Here is a 16,221-nt window from a genome sequence, read left to right on the forward strand (position 1 = left end):
ACAGGAGAGTCGCTGCTGAAAATACACACCCCACAGACCGCGCTGCTGCTGTTACAGGAAACATGCTGGGGTAAATGCTGAAAGGAAAGCATGCACTGAGGCCTAAACTGTGCTGTGGCCATTATTTTGTGGCATTACTCTGACAAAGCTGCATGGTAATTCATAATTGGCTGGTAAATAAAATCTTTATGCAGCTGTCTTAGTGAATTAAATAGATTTTACATTCTCAAGTAGGGTTGTGTGACTCTGTTGCGTTTATGGTTGTTTATGATTAGGCTTATGATTATGTCGAGTGCTATTGATTTGGGCTATCGACAGTGAAACTAGTGCCGTCGCGTTGTCTGATCGCAGTGAAAAAAATGAAACAAGGCATGGTTGAATCATTATGTTGAACAGCTGAGTTTGATTTGACTGAGGAAATTCTGGTGCAGCACCGCTCATGACAAAATAACTACTAGATTGCATTGAGCATAGCAGATTGATTACGCTAAGTATAACTGTAAGAATATCTGAGGTTGGAATTTTCCTCTAATTATATCTTTGGCCTTTCCTGCCTTATTAGATAACACACAGAAATGAGGAATAGAGCATGACGCGATAGAGGTCATGTGCTGAATTTGAACTCGGGGAGTTGTGTTTGTGGTTTGCGCCTCTTGAGCCACAAACACACCCTCCAACACAGCCTTTCTTTGTTGACTTGCTCCATATCAGGCACTTGATCTTTACTTATAACCTTTTTCCCATGAATTGTGAACGCGGAGCTTTCTACACTGTAGCTAGCATGAGGAAAGGTTTTTTTTTTTTAGGTTCAGGATAAAGATTCATAAGAGATCTCTGTACATCCAAAACCCTCCTTCACTGAATGACTATATTAAGATCTTGATGTGTTTACTTTTAGCCCCCATTTCAGGGGAACGTTCACCCATAACCTTCGTTTCTGTGGCCAACAAAGAGAATGCAGGTTTTCTTTGCAGCGGGGGGGCGATCCCTGAGAAGACGCTGTAAAAACGCTCACGTTTCATTGGATTTCAGAGACACGTTACATGACTTTACCCATCCGTGAACATAATGTTCATTTTAGCCTCTTTCCATGGAGCAGGGCATCCAAGAGTACACTTGCGTCCTGTCCAGAAGATGGGAAAGAATGACATAATACTTTTCATTCAGTGGAAATAGCTATTCTTTTAAAAAAACAAACAAACACTGAACTGGCCTCTATATCAGCTCCCAATGTTCTAGCTAAAATTGAAAACTCATCCTTTAAGTCGCTGCTTCATATCCCCTTTGTCCCGTCCCATCACATCGTTTTCTCCCAGCAGCAGATTTTGTTACTGTTTTTATCCACTTCTCTATTATATGTATATAAAAAACTCTCCATATACTTAAAAAAAAAAAACCTCCATCTTATCAAGTCATTTAATCTCATATTCAATCTTAAAATCATGTATTTGGGCTGTTCTGCCTTATTCTACCTTGCTTCAACATATTTACACTTGTTCCTAGAGTAATTCCTAGAATCTGCACTGGTAACAAGTGGGGTTGTCTCAAGATTTTAACATTGAATATGAGACTAAATGACTTAAGGTGAGGATTTTTGTCTGGATACTGGATACTTTGTCTGTTTGGCTGTGAACCTGTTCACACCCTAACCCCTGGTTGATTTTAATGCTCGCGATCCAGGAATGTAATCTCATTTCACCGCCGCTCATAGACGAGGCCGTCTGGTAATGATTAACGTGCAAAATGTAAACGTCAGTATCACACTCTTCACCTTGAAAAGCCTCTTATCGCGGCTTAATGTGGCAACAGGATGCGTGAATGAGCGGAAAACGGCGCTCTTTTATGTTCCCGTGGTGTTTTGTCAGACTGACGTTGAGGGAGACTTTTGACCTTCCAAAACAATGATCCTGCTTCAACTTTCCCTTTTCCTCCTTCCTCCTCCTCCTCCTCCTTCCCGTTCCTCTTTCCATTTCATGGCAGTTTTACATATTTTTACATGGTCCCATCTTTCTACCCCACCTTCTTTCTCTCTTCCTCCTGCGCTTCGTTTCCTTTTGTCAACCCCATCCCTGAAATCATCCGTCCTTCCTCTCTCTCTCGCTCTCTCTCGTCTCTCCCTGTCTTTCCTATTATACACAAAATCTGGAGTAACTCTCCCTGGTTTTTGTTTGTAAAATAGGATGAGTGCTCACAGAGGAGGAGTGAGGGCGTATTAAATGAAACACAGGAGCCTCTAACTCTCTCCATCTCTTAGCATTGTTTCGTTGTGTACCACAGCAGACGCGGCCGTTTTCCGGGCCAGGCCTTTTTAATGCGTTTTGCCAGAGGTTGTGTTATTTTTGTAACGGCGAGGCATGAGCAAACCCCGACTGTGGTGAAATAATCATACTGGCCATCGATTCTAAACAGAGACGGCGGGCCAGTGTGGTGCTTGGATCCAGAAAAGTACTAGTGAAAATGCTAGTAGCCGGTAGATTACGGTTGTTGTGATGGTGTCGGTCACACCGAGACAGACTGCAAGATTTTATTTCAAAACACTGTGCGGTGGTCATGGGAAAAATCCGTGTTAGCTAATTCAGTATTAAAGATATTTTGCATCATTTATTGCCTTTCATTCAGCCCCACTTGGGCCAGATTATATATTTCTAATTATAAAACGTCGCCCAGCCAAACGGCATTTATTTTCTTTTAATTTTTGTGATATAACACATGAGCTGCTGGGCCGTGGATGGCTGCAAAAATGGCTCAGAGAGGAACGGATGTACTGAATTATTAAATACAACCTGAGTTGAGGCTCACGCTTTCTCTGATTATTACTGTACAGTCCTGTCTGGTGCAGAGTCAGCAGTCACACAGAGAGATGGACAGAGACAGAGAGGAAGGAACGGCCGGGGCGTTGTTGTGGACAGATGAGGAGATGTGAGCATTTGAGATGTTGTTTCTCTGGTATAGTGAGGAGTTTCTCTTATATAGTCTGAAAAATACAAAAAAAAGATACATATTTATATAAATTTCCTAAACTTTTCATTGAGCGTTCACATTCTCTAGTATCCATCTACCATTTGGGAACGTTTAGTTTTTGAGGAATTCTTACCATTTAAATTTGGTTTGAAATCACTCAGATAGGGGTTGTTACAAAACTTGAATGAGATCGCCCCCTTTTGTTATTTATCCAGGACGGGATCCTGTAATATGACATTAATCCAATTTTTATTGATTTTATTTTTAGAATCCATTTTAGTTTATGTTAATATCCTCAGTTGGGACAGACTATCATCTCCGATATTGGCATGTCCTTTTTTATGAGGTGGATCCGCTTCCTCCTGTTTAATTTAGTGCCTGATGGGGAATTCATTCACTCTGAAATTTAATATGAATGAATATAAATCAAATGCTGTTTGTTTGCGATGTTACCTTATTGATCATATGTTCATCAAAATGCAGCTTTGTGTCTTTTTGCTGATCTGATCTCTATTAACTGTAATCAATTACTGGTGGGAAAATAGATCTTTCATTTTCCTAATGATCTCCACTAGCCCTGACAGGAATGGCTGTGAACGTTCAGCCCGTCTTCTCTTACCCTTATTTAAGCAGGCAGGTTGGCTAACTAACACATTGTTATTTGTGTCAGCATGCAGGAATAGTGGTGGGGAAATCCTTTGCTTGTTCTTCAGCAGTCGTTGCTGGGGAGAGGAAGCAGCACTGGGCTCCTTCACTTCCATCATCCACATTTTCCCAGCCGCTCCACAGGCCTGAACTGGCAGCCGTCCATCTGCATAATATAGTAATGCAACACATTGTCTCGCTGCACCACTTCACCCCCCATCTATGTTTAGGTATATAGCATGCTGAAGAGAAACTGGCATTTTTCCCCTTTATATGTGTGTTTGTGTGTGTGTGTGTGTGTGTGTGTGTGTGAAAGACTGAGCACATGCACGTGGGCAGAGGGGGAAGAGCCGACTTCAGTGCTGCCCAGGGCCAACCCAAACAAACCACAATCCACTAGCATGGAGAGCGAGGGAGTGTGTGTGTGTGTGTGTGTGTGTGTGTGTTTAACAATGTGTGTATATCTGCTCTCAGCTTCCATCCGTTTTGTCCCGCCTGCTCCAAAAATAACCCCCTGCTAAGAATATTTAATCCCCAGGTTACCTCTCTCTCTCTCTCTCTCTCTCTCTCTCTCTCTCTATCTATCTCTGTCTCTCTCTCTCTCTCTCTATCTCTCTCTCTCACTTGATCACACTCACACACACACACACAGACACACGCGGGGCTGGGGGTTGGGGAGGTGGAAAGCCTGTCAAAACTCAGGCTTAGTGGACATAATCTGGTAGGGGTGTGTGTAGTGTTGTTGGGGTGTGTGTGTGTGTGTGGTTTATTGTGTGTGTTTATGTGTGGTTCAGTGTTGGGGAGGGGTGAAGGGGCTTGGCATGGTGTCTGGAAGTGGTGTTGGACTGGGGATTACCATAGGAAGGGGGGGAGTGCATTGTTTTTATTAGTTGTTTTTTTGCCAGGATTTGTGAATGTTGATGTATTTTCAGTGATATTTCAGGTCTTCCTCGTCCCCTCTCACCCTGATCACGAGGTTAGATTGTGGGTTTGATGGGGTCACGACTGGAGGTCAAGACAAGATTACCACTGGGGTGCAGGGGTGGGTGGTGGATATGGAACAGGATGGGGTTTTGGGGGGAGAGGGGGGCTGAATTTGGTTTATTGCTTCAGGAAGTTATGGCGACTGGGCCAGCTGTGGGCGGGGCTTGTGGTGAAAGCTGGTGGCAGTGGGCGGGGCTGTGGCTGAGGTTAGGCTGTGCTTATGTTTCTCTGCATGTCTAATGAATATTGCATGCTTTGGTATTCACTACATTCATTTTTGCAAGAGTTTGAATCATGATAGATGAATGATAGCAGCTCAGGTGCCCGAGACCAGATTAGGAGGTGAGATTAGGAGGTAGATGTGGTGGTTGATAGCACAATCGACAGAACTTAGCTTCTGCGGCCCCATATCAAAAGAAAGCCAGTTTTATTTTCTACTAATGTTTGTTACCTAATATTAGTAGCCTAATGTTTTGTAACTCAGCCATGACCATGACCTGATGATTAATTTGCAGGAATGTAAATGTTGTGTCAAAAGAGAATTCCACCCTAAAACAGATTGACACTATTAACAAACAGGGCTAGTGTTTACATGGAGTTTACATGGTGCTGTTTTGTTGTTTTAGGGCGTCATTCTGTTTTTCCCATTGCTAAACTCACCAAACATAAAGTACACTGAGAGCAGCTGCAGCTCTTTTGACACCGTAGGATGTGTTTGCAGTGTCCTGTAAAAGTGAGGCTTGAGTCTTTGGCTGCTCTGGGACACATTGAATATGAAACTTGTGAAATATGGTATTTTTCAGATTGTAAGAGGGGATCTAAGGAAGGCCAGGCATGAGCTCATGGGAGAGGAAAGACAATGTTTTGGCTAAGCTGGTGTGGCTGTGATTCTCCAGGTGGGACGTGATGAGAGGTGGCGACACTGTGTTTGGGACCCCAGACCTGAACCCTTTGTTGCCAGTTGTTTGACAGACACACTCCTCAGCATACGTACTCCTGGATACACCAGTTAGCAGAGTGATGGCTTAGTAGAATTACTACTCAAGGCCAAGCTGCTGTACCTAGCCCAGTGATTAGTGATGCAATTTCCGCAGTGTTCAAGGTCATTTCAGACCGTGCTGAGGTGAGGCTGAGATCACATAACATCCTTTTTCTCCAGACGGTGCATTTCAGGGTCTGTTCATCTGTTAGCTGCTGTTGATCTGATTCTGTTTTGTGGATATGCAACCAGGAATGCACCCATTTATAGACGCTGGCATCAGATAGGAGGCCAGCGCCAAGCTGACATATGTGAGTATTCAGGCAGTGTGGCTCATAGCAACCAAGATGGCAGTGACACACCACGGCGGTAAAAGAATAACGCAAATATCCAAGAGATTTAATTTTTTAACCTGTTTATCATTTTCTTGAAAAATAGCTTAACAAATTGTTCTCTAAGTGACACAAGACTCATTTATATCAAAGCACAACAACTTGAAAGCCTGCACAGAAAACATTTCCTCACGAAATAAAGCTTGAAAAAATATACAACCACAGACGCTGACCATAGAGTCGGTATTGAAAAACGAAATGCCGTTCATTCTAAAGTAAACCGGCACATACATGTGCACCTTCACATTGTCAGGTTGTAAATTTAAGCTCCAGGGAAATGAATGATATCAACTTCCTGTCTCGCTGTCTGTCTCTGACGTCTTGTCTGAGGCTGTTTGCGACTTGCAAGTTGAAATGGAGGTCAGAGAAGATTCAGACATGGAGATAGCTGACTTTGGTCTGTGTGCCGAGCTGCCTCTGTCAGCACCGCTTTAGTGTTTGCCTCGGCGATAATAGCTCATCTAGCTGAATAAGCGGTCCTACCTCAGCCTCATATTGAACACAGACAGCACAGCAGTCATACTTGTTCTGTCTTCTGACTTGCAGACATTCAAGATCACGTGTACGTGCTGCTTTAATTTAATTTTTAAAATTATTTTTAGGCCATGCACCTTTTGTATGTTTTCTTTATGGCGAGGAACAAGGCAAGTCAGATGAGCTGGGATTGAACTCAGCTGGAGAACAACATTGTACTACTGGGCGCTGCTTTCAACTTAAATCTTTCAATCTTCTTTTGAAACTTTAAATCTTCCTTTAGTAGTGGAAGTTTTACTATTAAAACTAAATTTTGATACTGCCAAGAAATACACCCACAGATATATTGTCAGTCTATGAGGTTCAGTGCATTCCCATAGTTATTTTATCATGTTGTCCTTTACATTGCCCACTATATACTTCTACTTTCTTACATTTCCCTGAATGGCCTCCAATAATCCCTAAGAAAATGTGAATGTATTGCATTCAGCTATGGGGTATACTATTAGTTGGAGAGAGTAATCGTAGCATAGGAGTTTTTCCTTTTGAGAAAAAAATACAGCATCTTGTTTGCTAGAGGACTTTTTTCTGCTTTGATTCGCCGCTCTAGTTGCACTTAAAATATCTTTTGATGTCGTATTGTTTATTCTTGACCAGTCATCCACAGGAATCAGAAAAATACACCACTAAACAACAAAATGAGCCCAGAAATGCAAGGTACTTTTGAAAGATAAGAGTTTGCATAGACAGAGTTGTGTTGAAATTTAAATTTAGACGCTTATATAACCTGACACCATCTTTCCTAAAGTGAGTTGTTTTGTTGTGGCTTCTTCAGAGGAGGAAAATAAGGTCACATGCCACAGCTCTGACAAATGGAACAACAACAATAACGACGACGAAGAGGAAAAAAGAGACAAGGATCAGACAACAGTTAGAATGAAACGAACAGCAGAATTAAAGTAAATGGCTGTTGTCATCTGAGAGACATCTGAACCCGAATGAAATTATCATCGTATAACTTTTTTAACATAATAATTACATAAGAAATATTCTCATTTAATGATTTCAAGACGCTGTAATTCCTATGTGAATGGCACGAGTGCTTCGTAAGATGTCATTTCAGCAAGCATCTAATTTGTTATTTTTAAGCTCAACTCTATGCAGTAAACCTTAACTCTCAACAGCCAGCAACAATAAACAAAGGTCTTTTTTCCCCCAGATGGTGATGTCACATTAATAAAGAGACGTCCACTGAAAAACAATAGATGACCGCAGGAGGATCTTTTGGTGACAAAAGCCAATTTTCTGCCTCAAAACTGATACCACAACAGTAATATAAAGCACATTTGTCTCGTTGTTTGCTGTAGGTCCACGAATTCAGTTTCCCATTCGCTGTCAGCAGACCATCACATGTTGGGCTCTTTGTCTTCTGATTTCCAGCTAATTAGAGTTGTTCAAGTTTCATTAGGAGGCTATTGATTAGACTAAACAAAATGAATAACATGTTAAAACGGTCGGTTCAGTGGAATTCCCCTTTCAGTGTCTCTTTAAAATGCTCATGCTTCCTTTTTTTTCTCTTTTATTTTTAGTCCTTCCAATATCCATCCACACATTGTCTCTGGAACCTAAAATTGAGCTCTATTCCCCTGTTAGTTTATTTAAAAAAAAAAAAAAACAAAAAAGAAGTCTCACTTCCTTTTGTGACTTGTTTTTGGAAATACTATTTCTGAGGCGATTCGCACTTGTTCCATTGAGTGGGTGTTTCCACCATGCATTTATATGCATTTGTGCTGTAACTTGCATAAACTAGTTGAAAAATGTGAGACAGAGAGAGATGAGAGGGAGATGACATCCAAGTCAACAGGCTCTGACAGCTGGATTTGTCTCCACAGCTTCATCGTTATAGAGGTTTTTACTTCAGTATGTTAAAGTTGCAGTTAGGACTGGGAGATATACTGTAGTTGAAATCAATATCAGAAAATTCATAAGGTGTTTAAGGTGTTTTAAATTAAAAAAACAAAATGCTTGTTGTCAGTAGTTTAGTCGGTGGAAGTGAGTGTCACAGCATCCTGAAATCACATCATCATGATATAATTCTACTGAAAGATGATTAACTGGTTGTATTGAAAGATAATAATATAGAAATATCGCCCGGTTCTAGCTGTGATATATAACCTTTTCACATTATGAAGTGAGCAAAGCCTAATAAATGGAAGGAGAAGCGTTGCTACATGTGCAGGAGGTGAATGGACTGAGAAGAGATGTAGAGCTGGACTTTGTGCTGACAAATGAGCGGGATGCCTGTCTGTTCCCTTCATTTTCTACTTCATCAGTTCATCAGACACCTCACAAAGACGAGTGACAAGTGTAGGGGACATGAACCTGCCCAGCACAGGGGGACTTATAATACACGTCGCTGCCTCAAAGCAAAAAGTTTCAGTGTTGCATCTAAATTTGATTTCCTGTGTGTCCCTCTCTGTCTCTCTTTGCGTTTCCACCATTGTGCTTCCTCGCTCTCTCTCTCTCTCTCTCTCAGTCACGTCAGCCTCAGAGGCAGGGCTGTATATTGACAGGCCACCAAGCAGCAGCCACTTCTGCACATCCCTCAGGCTGCCGTGATCCAACCTGACGGATCGAGAGAAATGGAGAAACAGGGCGGAGAGAGAAAGGGAGAGAGAGGGAGGGAGGCGACTGATGGCTGCGCTAATAATCGAGTGTAAAAGAGGTGGCCAGAGGAGAGAACAGAGAGTATTTTCTCTTTTTTTTTTTATCTGTGCTAACGGCAAATTCTGTAATAGCCATCGCAATGGGCATAAAATGCAAGCATGACTCTGTGTGTGTGTGTGTGTGTGTGTGTGGTTGCACACTAATAAAGCATAAGATGGTGCCTTCAGGGCTGCTTTTTCTCTCTTACTGAGAGAGAGAGAGAGAGAGACAGACAGAAAGGGAGAGAGCTATGTTTTATTTTTTATATAAAAGCCATAATTTTGGTCCAGGTCAGTTTGTTCATTCATATTGGAGTCACTTAGCATCCAGTAGTATTCCTTTTTGATTGTTACCCCTTTTCTGTTTTTCACCTGGTGTTGTTTAATGTAAATTGATTCCTGCTTTAGATAGATGCATATAAAGCAAGCACATCAGCTTGCCATTATTACCACTAAGACATGCTCTGCCTCATAACTCTGCGATTACAAAGCACGCCTAAGGATTTGTAAACTCATTAAATTCATCCATTTATGATGCTGTAGAATTCAAATGCTTTGCAAAAAAAGAAAACCAACCAAAGAACTCACATTTGCATTGCTACGCAAAACTCACTCAGCAGAACGATGTGTTCTAACTATAGAATTAGTTGTAATGACCAATTAATAACTTAATGATCACACATGTTTTCTTGTACAGAACCTGGCCTCTGTTGCATCGTGAAATGTGCTTTCATTTAACAAGAAAAAAATTCTGATGAGGGATATTTTTGATCCCACATTGCATTTGAAGAAAAAGAGTGGGTTTTCATTAAAGAGGCTGAAGGATGCAATCACCGCACACAGGACTTGTAATTTGGCTGAGAAAACTTCCGTCACAAGGGCCTTCATCAGCGCAGACAAAAAAAAAAAAAAAAAAAAAAAACACACAGGTAAATCAAAGTTGTGTGGGTTATGATACATCTGTGTGGCATTCACACCTGCATGTTGCAGATGGAACTGTAGTTTTGTTTTGTTTTAGCTTAACTATTTTCAGTCTGTTGAAGAGCCCAGACCTGCATGGAAACATCGACATACATTCATGCATATAATGTTTAAGTATGGAACTTGCACAGATCTGAGGACTGAAGACCTTAAAAGTAACATGTTTTAGTCGTAGCAGTGCCAGTGACATACACAACAATGGCAGCATGGAGATAAGATAGATAATACATGTTAAAAACAAAACAAAAAAACCCTTGAATAAAGCATTTAACTCCTCAGGTGATCCAGGTGAGCAACGGTATCAGCCTGTGGTTGTGCTAGGCAGGTTCTGGGTTTCAGTTCATGTAACTGTGAGAAAGCGAAGCTAGGCATTGTGGAAACAGATCAATTAATCTTTCCCGAATAAAGAGAAGTAAGGCAAGCCCAGGCATAGTCTGTCCTCCCACTTAAAGGAGTGCCAACATGTGTCTCAAAATGCTGAGAACCACTCTCAACCTTCATATCCAAAGTAATATAAATTTAGCGCCGGTCATAATTCTCCATTTCATTTGTTTGACACGTTTTTTTTAAAGCATGATTTTGCCCAGGTTGGCAGTTGATTGATTGCACTGCAGCATGTGTGCCCACACACCAGGGCTGAGGGCTCGACTCTGTCTGTCTCTGTATAATTTATTGGATTCATAAGACTGCGCTCTGCACTGAGTGAGGGATTGAGAAAGCAAGAAAGAAGGACAGAAAGAAAGAGTGTTGCAGCGTCTGAAAGCACATATATAGTCAGTCGTAGCTCCAAAATGTAAAGTTTTCATAAAGAACAACAGCTTTTTTTTTTTTTTTTTAGCTTGCAAATATTTTTCAGTTCATCCAGCGGGGTTTTGAAAGAGTTTCATAAGCCCAAAGGCCTCACAGTTTTCTGAACCCACAGAGACCCATGTAATCGACAAAGTGAAAACATAGTTCATACAGCTCTGCAGAAGATGCATGGCACTGAATGTGGATCGTGCGCCTTCTGTGACTATAACTTCATGCAGGTAGATTCATTCTGCTAGATCTCTTCTCTTCTCTTCTCTTCTCTTCTCTTCTCTTCTCTTCTCTTCTCTTCTCTTCTCTTCTTTTCTCTTCTCTTCTCTTCTCAGCTGTGGCCGCTCTGTTCATTTCACCTTATTTAACAAGGATAATCCACTCAGTACAACATACTGCCTCCCGGGGAGTCTTGGATGCGTTCCTTCCCTGGGATAATATGTATCTAAGCGACACGCCAAATTCTTGCACGGTCACATGAAAAAAAACATCCCCATTCTTTTTAACCATGGAAACAACATCTCCAGGTTAAATATAGCAGTGATTCATGCCACATTACAACTGTTATGCCGTGACTCCGCTCTCATCTTCACCTCACAGAAGTTTGCTCAGGGCTGTAGCAGGTGTCACAGACAGCTAGCTCACACACGCATGGACACACACACACACACACACACACACACAGCACGCACACTGAGACACACACTTCATTAATTTACCGTATGGTCAAACAAAATTAGGCCCATTAACACTTTGCTGTGACATTGTGTGTTTTCTTCTAAACACATTAACGTGCTGGGAAGCAGAGGTGGAGAGTCGCTAAGCACATTTACCATTTTTAAGCACTGGCTATTTCTGCTGCACTGTATTTCAGAGGAAAGCATGTTTTTTTACTGCACTACGTTTATCTGACAGTTGAGTTGCTTTGCCGCAGCTTTTACATGAAAAACATAAAATCGAATGTGTTATACGAGCCAGCAGTGACAGTTACAGCATGAAATACTTCTTACAGGTTAATACACCGGGGACCATTCCTCAGAGCTTTTACTTTTGATACTTAACCTCTTCAACCCCTTTTAAGTCCCATCAGAGGGTTTGTCATTACAAGTGCATGCTGCAAGGCCTAGCTTTGCTCAAACCCGCATAACTTTATATTAAATTCTTGTGGAGATCCCAAAAATACCAAACGTGGCCTGCTTAATTACAGGGAAATGTGTATAAAATGATGCACAAGAATCAATATATTGTCTATTTGATGTAATGATACAGTTGTAAAATAATGGCATCTTGGGTCTTAATATTTCACTCAGTATGAGCATGATGTATCTTCAATGAAGCGTTGCAACCAGCAGATACCAGAGTACATATGTAACATTATACAATATGGGAATTTTTTTTCTCTTACTTTGAAATTACGTAAGGGGAAATTTGAGGTAAATTGCTAAAGCATCGGTAGAGTTGAAATCAGGCAACAGTGTATGGAGCCGTTAGAGCTACAACGCTAAAATACATTGCACAGGTTAATACATCAAGCATCATTCTTCACAATGAGGACCATTACTTATGATACTGAAGCACATTTTGCTGCTAATACTCATAGGTCAGCAACATTTTAAATGCAGGAGTTTTACTGTTAATGGAGCATTTTCCCATCACAGTGCTGCTACTTTTACTTAAGGAAAGAATTTGAGGATTTTTGCCAACGCTGCCGGAAAGTGAGCACTTAGGGGGTTAAAGTGAACACTTGTGACTTGCTGCATCGATGGGATTGCCCTGATGACCCAGTAACTTCCTGACAGCCTTTGGGGGAGAGGAGAGTAGCAGAGATCAGAGGAATGGATGGAAGAGCGATGGGGGAGAGGAGAGATGTAGCTCAGAGGTGCAGTGCTGGTGCGGGGTGTGGTTAGCTCTGGTGGAGGTATCAGTGCTGGTGTTTTTTTTTTTTTCGGGGGAGTTGGGTGTTGGTGGTAGTGACTTGGAGGCTCACTGTGGCTGTCAAAAGAATATTAATATAAATGCATATTTCCCCTGCCTCTAGGGAGGAGGGGGAAATCGCAAGGGAGGGAAAAGCCAGAGCGAGAGAGACAGAAAGAGAAAGAAACGCATGGCGGCTCGACTTCACCCACGGGTCCTGAGAGAGATCAAAGAGCAATTTCTTATTCCTTCTCCCAAATTCTGTTTGAAGCTGGATTTCTCCACCGGTACCTCCCTGCACAGCTTACTCTCTGCAGCCACAGCACAAACGGAGGGGGTGAGGGGGGGGGTGAAGGTTGGGAGGCGGGTGTGGGGGTTGCGGTTGCTAGGCTGTCTGGTGCATGTCAGATGGCATCGGAGACACAGCAAGATGACTTCTCTCTGGTCCTTTGGCGAAGTTAAAGGTTGCCATGTGGTGGCCAGGCAGACCACGTGTGTGTGTGAGTGCATTCAGTCAGAAAAATCTGCCTCACAGCAAGGTGGTCGAGATGGGATCATGCTCTTTTGACCAAACAATAAAAAGCTGTATTTCAAGCTGCTTTTGTGCAGTGTGGTACAGCAGGACCAGGCTTTGCCTTTTGTGCTTTTGTTGCAGATATTTATGGCATGCGAGAGTCTGTTGCTGCCAAAAAACTCAAAGGGCACTGACATATGCGTATTGATGGTAAACAGGATGAAACTAAATATTTTGTTTGGGTGTTTGAAATGATCAAGCATGGAAAACAGTGATGTTAGCCTAAATTGCTAAATAGCAATGAAAAAAAAAGGTTCAGGTATTTATTTTAAAATGACTGAAATTATTACAAGATAAAATAACTAGTGCATGGTGCATCAGAATTGACTTCATAAGAGGAACAAATGCTTCATCTGACTAGAAATCAACACCAACATCTGGTCACTGCGCAGTGAGGACAGTGGTCAGCGCTGTGGCTGTGTTCACCGGCCAATCAGAATGCAGTATTTAACAAAGCAGTGTGATGAATTCAAGATCGCGTTCCCAGTCCCACTGTGTCACAGATTCCCGGTGCCATCATTTAAGATTTATGACATATTCCACATTGGAACATGATGGCCTCTTGGCGTTTGGCCCCAGTTGAACTGGTTGGGAAACATTGTGCATGGAGAACTCACTTCCTCTTCCTGTTCTTGTTTGGCACTTCCTGTCTCAGATTTCCCAGTAGCTATGAGAAAGAACACAGAGAGGGCCGGCACTACAAGCCTTGGGATAGCTTGCAGTCTGCTTTGCCATGTTGAAATGCTATAGTTGAGCGTGTTGTTCGCGGTTTGGGCTGTCAACACTATTTAATTACAAATTATGGATATATTTGAATGTTATTGATATGTTTTATGTTTGTTCCAGTGGATTTGCCAGCTTGTCACTTTGATCTGCAGGCTCACCCACCCAGGGAAGGAAACTGACTTTTACAACCTTTGGCCACATTGTCTAGTAAATTCCTTAGTCCAATGCCCATTTTCACCATTTTACAAGCCATTAGATTTTTCTGTTTTTTCATGATGGCTTAGATATTAGACAAACCTACCAAACACAGCCAAAGTACTTTTTCCCCCCCTTACTGTTTCTCATTCTTTTTCATACATAAAGACTTTCTCTGCCCTGCTTTTTTGTTCATTTATCAACATCATTCTCTCTCTCTTTGCTTCTCTCTCAGTCTTTTCCTCTTTCTGTCTCTTTCTCGTTTTCTCTCCTAGTCCTCGTCACTCCATCCCTTACTGGGATGAGAGCTGACGGAATGAGGTCAGAGAGGATTGCCCTCTCAGCCAATCCTGTTAGAGACTGTTGATTTATTTCCAGGTTAAATATCACCCAGAATGCAATGGCATTGAGTCCATGCTTTGTGCTGGAACCCTTTGCCCCTGCATCTTGTACATAACTTTGTCATCCAGGACAGAGAACACTGGCATTTGTCGGCAACAAATCCCAGTGTTCAGTAGATTGAACATTGTTGTCATTTTATCCAGGTATCCAGTCAGGTTGGCGTCCGTGCTGTAAAGCGGGCATTTCAAGTGTCTTCCATCAACCGTGCAAGCTGTTTAAGATGCACATGGCAGATTGGCCGTCGTTATAATGGCTTGATAAGTTATACTTCCATAGCACTTGTCAACTCTACATCAAGAAAGGAGAAAAAGTCTGCTCAGTCGGTTTCTGGTTTTAATGTTTTTTTTTTGTTTGTTTGTTTTTTTTTAACCTGTTGTGAAAGGTTTGAATGGCAGAGGCAGACGGAGAGGGCTTTCCAGGTGAAGGTCTGGGAGCACTCCACTTTCTGTTCTCAGCTACTGAAACGATGCAATGACGTTGCAAACCAGTTGCCTTTATTAACAGCTGTAAGGTCTGTAAAGGTGGTTGGTTTTCACCAGTAAAGGCTTAAGGATGATGTAAACCTCTACACTGAACTGTTGCCGTAGCTATGTTTTAGTTGACGATGGCGGTCAAGCTGTTTCTAATTCTGTGTTGGTGAGTCTGAGCACTGGGTCAGATTTTAATTAATGCAATTTCAACTTACAATTTATCAGACATATTGGCAGTGTCCACATCAAGTTTTCTCATCATGAATTTAGTGAGATCAATGAGTGTTAATAATTTGATGATGAGGTGTCGTACAAATGAACATATTGATATGAATGAACATATACTCTTTGGCTGGCTCCATTTTGGGTTTATTTATGAGTGGAGTTCAGCGGGAACAAGTAAAAAATGGCGAAGTGGACCAATCACAGTTCTGCATCATGTTGCTTTTTGTGAGTGCATTTTTGCAGAGTTGCACATGAGCTATGGTGGCTATCTCTGTGACTGAATGAGAAACTTTAGCTGTGGTCTGTGCAGGAGCCACAGACACCAACGATGTAGCTACAGAGACTCTCTGACGCAGAAATATAAATTGGCCTTTTAGCAGAGGAGGTCCAGAGGAGCTCTATAAGCATGAGCCCAAGCTAAGCCCCTATGGAGTGTTTCTTGTTTCATTATTATGCAGTCAGGCGGAAAAGGTTTGCAATCAAAAACAGATCTGAGAGAAAAACTATTGATACTGCAACCAACAACTGTTTCATTGCAAGGAAAATAAATTTGTGATTGAAATGCAAAAACATTTGTTGGCAAATCGAAAGGTTTTGTTTTACCGCCACCCTCAGGATAGGAGTGTGGATCATAACGGCTACTTTTCTGTTACATTATGACTGTGGGTGTTGCCAAGCTGGCACTCCAGCTGAGACTGGCCAATAGAGACTTATCTTACATCTTTCACTAAAGGTCCAACACATGAGATTCAGCAAGAAAAACTTCTGGATTTGCAAAAAAACAAACAACAAAAAA

The 16,221-nt window shown here is 41.8% G+C and overlaps 1 protein-coding gene across 4 annotated transcripts in view; it reads left to right on the forward strand.

The window, feature by feature from the left end:
• Window positions 1–16,221, forward strand: part of LOC115371344 (rho GTPase-activating protein 26) — a 132,368-nt gene that overhangs the window by 15,545 nt on the left and 100,602 nt on the right. The gene's annotated exons all lie outside the window — the stretch shown is intronic.

This window comes from Myripristis murdjan, chromosome 14, assembly GCF_902150065.1.
Source record: "Myripristis murdjan chromosome 14, fMyrMur1.1, whole genome shotgun sequence".
Taxonomy (NCBI): Eukaryota; Metazoa; Chordata; class Actinopteri; order Holocentriformes; family Holocentridae; genus Myripristis; species Myripristis murdjan.